At 41.5% G+C, this 9,316-nt stretch overlaps 1 long non-coding RNA gene across 1 annotated transcript; it reads right to left on the bottom strand.

Moving 5' to 3' along the window:
- Positions 1 to 562: 562 nt before the first annotated feature.
- On the bottom strand, positions 563 to 8,105 carry LOC140248808 (uncharacterized). The gene is made up of 3 exons (XR_011902890.1): positions 7,980 to 8,105; positions 7,296 to 7,343; positions 563 to 1,660 (listed from the first exon to the last, which is right to left on the bottom strand). It is a non-coding gene; the product is annotated as an uncharacterized lncRNA (long non-coding RNA).
- Positions 8,106 to 9,316: the final 1,211 nt, after the last annotated feature.

Below are 9,316 nucleotides of genomic sequence, written 5' to 3'. Positions count from 1 at the left end.
CCACTTACTGCTCCCCATGAGGGATACAGGGGTGACAGCAACTGTACCTAAGAGAATGGCGTGGAGCTGTGTCAGGGGAGGGACAGGATGGGGATTAGAAAAAGGTCTTTCACCAACAGGGTGAGCATGGAACAGGCTCCTGAGGGCAGCAGTCACAGAACCAAGCCTCTAGAGTTTAAGTGTTTGGACAATACTCTCAGACAAAAGGTTTGAATTTTGGGTGGCCCTGCATGGACTCAATGATCTACGGGGATTGCCTCCAACTCAGGATATTTTATGTTTTTATTATCAGCCCAGAAACATTAAGAAGCTAACAAAATAGCGACCACTGCACTTAGTTGAAACGCTCAAAATAAGCATCAAGAAACTGCAGGAATAATGCACTAGAAATCCCCAGCTATCCTTCCCTGAAGTAAAACAGATTTACCTTACCAGAGCCTACCAGCTCATGCTGGATAAAAACACAGATCAATGAAACCAAAAGACTAAAGCGGTTCTATGAACATATCTCTTCACAATATTATCAGTATATTTTATAGAAAGACTTTTTTTTTTTTTAATTGGGGAAATAGGAATTAAGCAAGAGAGGGCAAGAGGACATAACAGGCAGTACTTCTTAACTAGACCATTTTTTTAGGAAGGAAAAAGAAAGAAAAACAAGTACATCAAGGCACAGTGTGCTACAACAGAAGTGTATTGGCAAAGCAAAACAGCGGGTGATGAGGACATTACAAATATCCACCTCATACACATTTCAAGGGTGCTTACTTCAGATTAACTGAGCTTTGTACTGGGGGCTGAAAAGAATTGGCCATTTTAGCTTCGTTCCAAAACGGATATAGATCATCCCTTTGGGCAAACCAAAGAATGGTAAATTGCCATGACAGAAAGTCAACTGAATAACGCAACCCTCAGCCAGTACCATTACACATTTAACTGAAGTTGCAACATGACTCTGATGTGACATACGACAAACACTCACAAACCCAGTATCTAACTATCTCTAGCAAAAACAGCACTAGGATGGGATCATTCCTTATGAATGCTGTTACCATTTTTGTCTATGTTACAGCAGTTCTTCAAAAATTGCTTTGCCATACAGCATAAATGTATAAAAAGCACACATACACCATCAAATAAAACTATTTCAGAAGTGCTTGGCTTCAAATAAACACAACATGCTTTCACAGGACTTATTTTTCCTAATGAAGATATGATTAGGTTCCTACAGGCCTCTTCTCATGCATGCATAAGATACAGTTATTAGAACAAATCTGTTGTATGTCATTTCACTGCCACACAGGGGGACTTCTTTTAGTTGTCCACACTTGCTCAATGGACTTCCCAGTCACCTTTTAAACCATGGATGCAATCACTTTATCAAACAAACAAGAAACAAACAAAAAAGAAAAACACCACCACAAGAAACCCACAACCCAGAAGCCTACTGTACCTGTATTCTGTTCTTCACTCCAGGCCTGCAGATACATGAAGAGGAGTAGACCAGCTACTCCAAACATCAGTAGCGACACAAAGACTTGTCGTACGTTCATGACCCTAACAGAGGGCTCCTTCTCAGCTTTCAGAAGGATGCATGGCTCATTTTTCTGAAGTGCTCAGTGTGCCAACATCTTCTTCAGTGTCTTCTCCGGACTCTGACCTGGAATAATAGATGCAGATAGTTCTTAAGTTACGTTGTCATTCTCCACCAAGGACTCTGTAAACAGCATAATGATATATACAAGCAGCAGCTCTTACAAGCTGTTATTTCCAACATGTAGGTTTCCATTGATGTTCCTGACAATATTTCTATCTCATATGTGATTCAAGTAGAATTCTCACAGTGCCTGTGGCCACCACACCTCCTCCACACTGCTGGCCATCATCAGCAGCTGTAACGGAGGGAGTTAATACCCTGATGAGATGCCTGGGAAATTAATTGACCAGCTTTTCACCCAGCTATACCATGTGACATGAAAAAGACTCCAGTACCTGATTTCTGCCACTAACTTCATTGGAAACATGATCTTGCCAAGAAATAATTTACCTATTCCTGTATGCCTGATACAAAAGGACCATAAATTCAGTTTATAATAGAATATAGAAGACACTGCAGAATATCAAAGAGGCAACTCATTAATCTGAATCAGAACCCGTTTACTATGAAAGCAGGTTACTAGAAGCTCAAGAGCAGTTGTTAAAATTAGGCTGCAAAGCAAGAAAAAATAAATTGAAATTCAACACAATAGGACACTCTTATAATGTAAGTATCTGACAAAAGTGTGCGGTAAACAACAAATAATGAAAAACCTTGAACTTCTAAATGAAAACGATACACTGAAAAAATACTGGAAGTATACAGATATTAAAAGAACTGAACTGAAGCACATGTACATTCAAATAAACACAAAAATAACATATGGGCACCTAGAGCTATTCTGAAATGTAAGAATATGGTGCATACCACAAGAAACGTTCTTATTTCTAACACTGCCACATCTATAGTGGCTGGGCCTCCCATTAAAAATGGCTGCTGAATAAAGAGAGTAACCATGTTTCCTTAGAGACAAAGGATTTCAGAAAGAGCAAAACAACATTCTTAACCTGACAGAATATTACCTCCCCCTCCAATTCTGCTGTTAAAATTACACAGTACTTTGTGAAGCAGAAACTTGCCTACAGAAAGAAAATCAAAGTTCCAAGTAACACTTTACGTGCAATTTTTCTGTAGAAGACAGATAGCTAGTCATTAAGAGACCATAAATGCTCTGTATGAAGTCTCTTTCTTCTATGGTCAAAGTACTCTGTTTGAACATGGGACATTGTAGGCAAGTTAATAGTTGCTCTATTCCATACAGTTCTTTCCACCTTCCTTCTGCAGAGATGCGATTTCCTACACACAATATAACTGTTTGCAACTATTACAACATATGATATTTGAAGGAAGCAGTGAAAACTGGGCAAAAGCAAGGAAAACTTTAGGGAATTATTTGTGAAATGCCTTTGGAAAAGTTGTTAGTAGTGGAGCCTCCTTTCAATCTGTTCCTCTTTATCTGGTACCACACTGACCTCTTCATACAGCACCCTCAGCATTCTCAGACTTGCAGTCATCCTCATTTAGTTTTACCCAGGTCCCCATTCCCAACCTTTGCACCTGGCATCAGTCCTGTAGCAACTACACTGCTTACACACCTTCAGAAATCACTCTGCTGATGAGAAAACAGCTACCCAGCAATAAGGAAGGCTTTAAGAAGCTTCAGTTAAAGGAATAAGGAATACAAAGCCCTTCTGTTTTTTTTACAGACAAAAGCTGCGTTGTGCCTGTAATAGGACATTGACAGCATCTGGATTAGGAGGGGAAAAAAAAAGAAAATAAAGTAGGACCTGTAGGTCTGAATGAGCATCTTTGAAAGAAAAAGAATGCAGGTCCCCAAAAGTGGAAATCCACTACTAACACAGCTGAATGCAGCACCACCTGCTAACCCTGCACTATTAACACTTGGACGCATAGTAAAAAAATTCAGGAGCAGTACTGAACAATTAATCTGTTAAAAATAGATGTTTATCTTCTAGGGTAGTTTCTGTTCTGAAAGGGTAGAAATTTATAAAACACATTTTTATACGTATCTATTTCTACATGTTATGTATACATATATATGTATGTATATGTACACACACAATAAAGGAAAGGTAAGCAAAGCAAGAAGAAAAAAAAATATCACTCTGTAGACAGTTTACTCCACCATCAGTCATTACAGTTATCCCTGTATCCAGTTTTCATCCTATTTGCAATTAGTTCAATTTATTCGGTTTATATAAAACTGTAGTATTTGTTTATGCGTTGTCTAAGTTTTAAGACTACCTTTAAATAAGAATACTTATTTCAGCATTGCTCAGAATCTAAACATACCAAATCCACACAATTTAAAGGTACTCTGCTACCTTACAGTACTTTAAAGGCCTTTCAGCTTGAATAAACAGTATGTTTTATTTAATGCAGTGATTTGTAACTCACATATGAAAAAAAAAAAATGATAGCAGCATTAAAGAAGCCTGTATCTAAAAGTCTACTAGAATAACTTGAAAAATGGCCACACAACACTGACAAATTTGCTCCTTCAGCATTAAAAAGCCATGGTCATGGATAACACTCCCTAGCATCCTGGCAAAGAGTGAATATCTGCAAATATTCTTTCATCAAGATAAATGCCCCCCTGTGGCTACGAGGAAAGAGCAAACAAGTAATTACTTTCAACCTAAGTATTTTCAAAAGAGATTAGTCCTATCCACATGAAGCTCCAGTGTCCCGGTTAGGCTGTAGATCTTACTTCCTTCACTCCTAGTTGTGGCTGTATTGGATGACAGCTTGACCTGCTGGGTAGGATGCTAACTCCAGGGAAGTTAATATAAGATACTGCTGGTGTCCCTTTCACCTATGCTAAGATCAACTCTTACTTTAGCTTAGCCACTTCCTACCTCTTTTGGAAGTATGGACCCCAACGTACTACCTATTTGAACTTGAGTTTCCACAGGGCAGCATCCTAGGGGCGTTCTGACTGTTTGAGGTAATTTGGTACATACCGTTTTTAATCCCTGTACAGTGACAGGGAAAAGAGCAGAAATAAAAAACAAGCAAAAACCAAACAGAAAAAAAAAAAAAACCACAAAAAAAACACACTACGCATCTACAATGCAGAGCTTTTTGCATTTTCCCCTTTCATGTTTCAAGTCCAGCTCGAAGGTACAGATTCCTGTATGTGATCAACACAAGCAAATGAAAGAGCACAAACACTCAAAAAAGAGGAAGAGCTCATTTCCTTGTTTTGGAATGCATCTTACATCGCTTCTTACATCACCCACTTGGCTCCACCTGGCAAGCAAATACACCTGCAGATGAGGTGAGGCATCTCCAGCACTCAAGTAATTCTGCTATTCCAGATCAATGCCAGTATCATTGGTCACAGTACACTTGGCTTAGTACTTCCTTGCCACTATTCTGCCTGCCATCACATGGTTCTGAAATTGGAGACACAGAAATAAAAAAGATAAATCATTTGTGAGGCAATCTATTAATTTTCCTCCATTTTTTTTTCCCCTCTTTCCTGAAAAAGATCATCAAGATCAGTGGTTAGCTAACCAGCCAAAACCTGATAAAAAGTCAGATGCTCCTTTTAATGGTCAAAGCATTCATACTACTGTGGGTTACCACAAGTTCCCACCCACTCAGCATCTTCTTAGGCACACCTGAATTAATAAAAGGAAAACAAGAAAGAGCACACAAAGGCACAACCTTTCACAGCCCACCCACATTCTCTTCTCTTTCCTTTCCACACCCAAGAATCAACACATTTCCTGAGGCCTCCACTGGAGCATCATGACAGAAAAATTTTGCACCAAGGAACATCCTGCTGGACACCCGCCCAGGCTGCTTTCAGCATAGTCAGCAAAAGGAGATGAAGGTATCTTCTCACTTCACTGCTTCCCCTCCTCCCTCACTTCTCATGTTAACTTGTGTGTACACTTCACATGTCCTCCAGGATCACCTTTCCACTCCCCATCCATCTGGCTTCACAACAAACACAAGGCACAGTCTCAGCTCTTAACAATGCTTGCATAGTTCCTTGTATCAGGCAGTGCTGCTCCTCACTCTGGTTTGTCCCAGTGGCTACTGGGAATAAATATTCAACATTTGCTCTTTTCTCTCTCTCCAAGAAATTACACAGAGCATTTTGGCTGGGTGAAGCCAAAGTCCTTACAGAAACTTGGATTAATTGTGTAAATGGATTGAGACAATAAACTCAGTGCTACAGGGCAAACATGTAGGAATGAAAAAAAAAAAAAAACAACTGTAACGTTGCCCTTTCAATCCATAGGAATCTGATCAGAAACAGAAAAAGGTTAAATATCCAGCAGGCCTCACTACAGGGTCTAAGCAGAAGGGCAGCACAGCAATGAGTTTCTCTCTCATCTAATGGCAACCAGTGTTTCAGTGACTGTTGCTGCAGAGGGAGATGCTCTGCCTAGACCCACTAGTACTACCAACACTTCAGCAACCCCTTAACTTCCAAAGCCACTTACACAAAGGCTGTGTCTAAGTGTAACTGAAGACACCATCTGGCCTGCATGACTTTACAACTAGCAATAACAGAAGATTACTAGCTACCTACCTCACAAATCAAGTTAACGTAATTTTGTTATAGAGTGCCACAAGAAAAAATAATGGAATCTGTCATATGAAATACACATCTGAAATGTACATAATGAAATTTTCTGCATAAAGATGCATAGAGACTTCTTATCAAAGATGAAAACTGCTTAAAGCATGCATCCTTCCCTCACCCACTGAAAATCCTGAAACAATAAAGCCCTTCTAAAAAGCAGAAACAAATCCTTTTCAATGGCAGTTTCAAGAACAATCAGCAATTCCAAAAATCAGCATCACCAGAGCAACTTCCCACCACTCAAGCCACACATATTTAAGATTTTCCTACTTCATTCCCCCTTGTTACATAGCAAACTTCAGTCCTGCTATAGTAATTACATTTTATTAATGCATTTTATGGAATACAATGTTATACAAAATGAAGAATGTGGCACAGTAAATAAGTTCTGCAATTGATTTGGCTGTTTTAACGTACTTAAACAAGTTTCTCATTACCTCTTTAATATTTTTCCAAAGAAAAATAACCTCGTAATGATGCAATGCACGTAACACATATCATTTTAACTACCTGAGCACGTATTATTTTCTGATGCCATTAAATTGCTCCACAGTAATATCATCAGGTGACCGAAACCAGTCCGTGGTACCCACACTACTTCTGAGATCACACAACAATAGTCCTACTCATCAACCATAGTTTTCTTGAACTTCAGACCATATCAGTTTAACCCACAAAATAACTATCCAAATAGCTTCTTTGCAGGTTATTTTACTGCAGATCTACTAATTTTCTTTATACAGGAAACAAATAAAAAGCTGTGTTTGTCGTAATGATAGATAAATGCATACCTATCCTACCTGTGCGCATATAGATTAACCTACTGGCTTCATGAAACATTTTGATTGCTTAAGGAGAACAGAGAAGATGCTCTAAGTAGTACCAATAACAATGGGTTTAAAATTGTACCAGATATTCACTGTCAGTGGTTCCATTTAACAGACCAGGACACTTCCTCATTGCAGAACAGAGAAGTGACAGAGCTTTGTTATTTTCTTTTTCCTGAGAGCTCCCAGTCAAGACTGGGGAATACTACTGCTCCTGAGCACACAAAGACAAGTTCAGCACACTTACCTCTTACCTATACAGTCTGAAGTCAGTGCACAGACCCATGAAAGTCACCTGGAAAGTTAAACAGAATCAGGGCTTGTGAAGCAACAACTTGATGACTCCAGGTATTCTAGCAGGGCTCAAGATGCACTTTTTCCTCCCCCCTCTCAAGATGGGGGAGATAAAAATGATCTTGTTTCAACAATTCTTTTTATTTTATTTTTTCTTTCCCTCCTCCCCCCCGCAGCGTAATGAAATTATGAGAACTTATTTATTGACTGCAGTGAACCAAAGTGTTACCAACATGCCAAATAGACTTGCAGCCTGTCTGTCCCAATCACTCAATTCACTCCTTGAAAACATACAGACGATACAAAGAACTTAGTTGTTGCTGTTTTAATGTAACAAATATGCCCTGAATTCCCTAGTTTTTGTTGTGTGACCACTGCGGGGAGGAAGAGGAGTCAGCAGAAAAGTTGCTTCTTCTGCAGAGCTCCGTCGTAGACTAATAGGTTTCCGCTAAACTTCTGGGTACGCTCCAGCGACCCACAACCCTGCCCCTCTCCACAGGGAGATAGCCCAAGGCGGCTGGTCCCGCGAGAGAGAGCCCCTCGCTACGGAAAGACGTCGCACCACGAAAAGCCCAGAAGCTGATGAAACAATCTGTCTGCCCCAGGCCACCGCAATCCCACCGGGGTGAAAACATACCGAGCGCCGTCCGCTGCACTCCTCCCGCACCCGTCGGTGAATCGCTCAGCACCCCGGGGGCTGGACGCCAGCGGAGGGACCGCGAGAGACGAGCTGCCACTCGCTGGGGCTAGAAGGAAAACCCCCCAACAAGTCCACCCGCGCCGCCGCCCGGGGCGGAGGCCGCCGCCGGTCCCGCCCCGCCACTCCCCGGCCGGCCCGCCCGCCCCCGCGGCAGCCCCTTACCTGCCCGCCTCGGCGGTGCCGCGGGATGGGAGTTCTTGGAGGTGTGTCTGCAACGAGGCGTAAAGTTTCACCGCCAAACTTTGGGGCCGGGTGGGTTGTGGTCCTCGCCTAAAGGGGAACCTCAGAAGCGCTTTGCGGTTTATCCGTGCGGGGGCAGGTAAATCGAGTTTTTGCTCGTCCGCCTGCCCTGCTGCCAGTGTCTGCGAAGCCCGTGTCATTACGCGGAGAGCTCCTCGTCGTGCCTGCCTCAGAACGTGTATGAGATTAAGCGCTTTGCTAACAGATTTTGTTTGCTGTTACAGATCCAGAGGTAGGCTCTCCCAGTGCCAGAAAATACACTGCCAGGCAGAGACAAGTCATAGCTGGAATTAGCTACTGAAGCAGGTAGGATTCTGACATCCAAACTTTACTGTCATCAATGGGAGCCAGTGAAAAATAATTGAGTTTACTAACACTTTGTGCTTTGCAAGCATGATCAGCTTTTGCTACAGTAGTCCAGCCATATAGATCAATAATGTTGTGTCTTCAACAGATGCATTGCTTTCCTTACATTTCTTTAAGGACATTCTCTAGTGCCTGCTAGCAATTGTGTAAGCACAGAGGAGCTTTGACTTTCCAGAGCTATTCTCAATCCACTTTTATCCATCTCTCTCCCTTTTGAGCTTTTTGCTGTAGTGTTGTATAGAATTACTCCAGCATTTGCCTCTGGAAAGCTCCTTGAGTTACTGCCCACCATTTTCTTATAGCATAATATCCCTTTCTTGGTTTAGCAGTCACATAACTTAACATTTTTACACAGCACCTTTTATCCTAACAGACAGCAAACCATCTTGTAATTACTCTTCTAACCAGCCAAACACAACAACCTTTGGTGTGAGGCTGAACTTCACCAACCAGCTCAAGACAAGTGGTTCAGAGCAAACAGTAAAAAGCTACGTGCTGCTCTGATTTCCAGGGGGCACTTAACTAAGCAGACTGTAATTACCCCAAACCAGAGCTCAGACACTGGGGATAACACATGTTCATAGAAAAGTGCTCCAGGATCTGAAGCAGCCAAAGGCAGCCAAGACCTGTGCACTGAGTTGTTCCTTATGGGTTTCAAATCCAGACAG

This window comes from Excalfactoria chinensis, chromosome 2 (assembly GCF_039878825.1).
Source record: "Excalfactoria chinensis isolate bCotChi1 chromosome 2, bCotChi1.hap2, whole genome shotgun sequence".
NCBI lineage: Eukaryota > Metazoa > Chordata > Aves > Galliformes > Phasianidae > Excalfactoria > Excalfactoria chinensis.
This window is presented reverse-complemented; position numbering and strand designations above follow the sequence as displayed.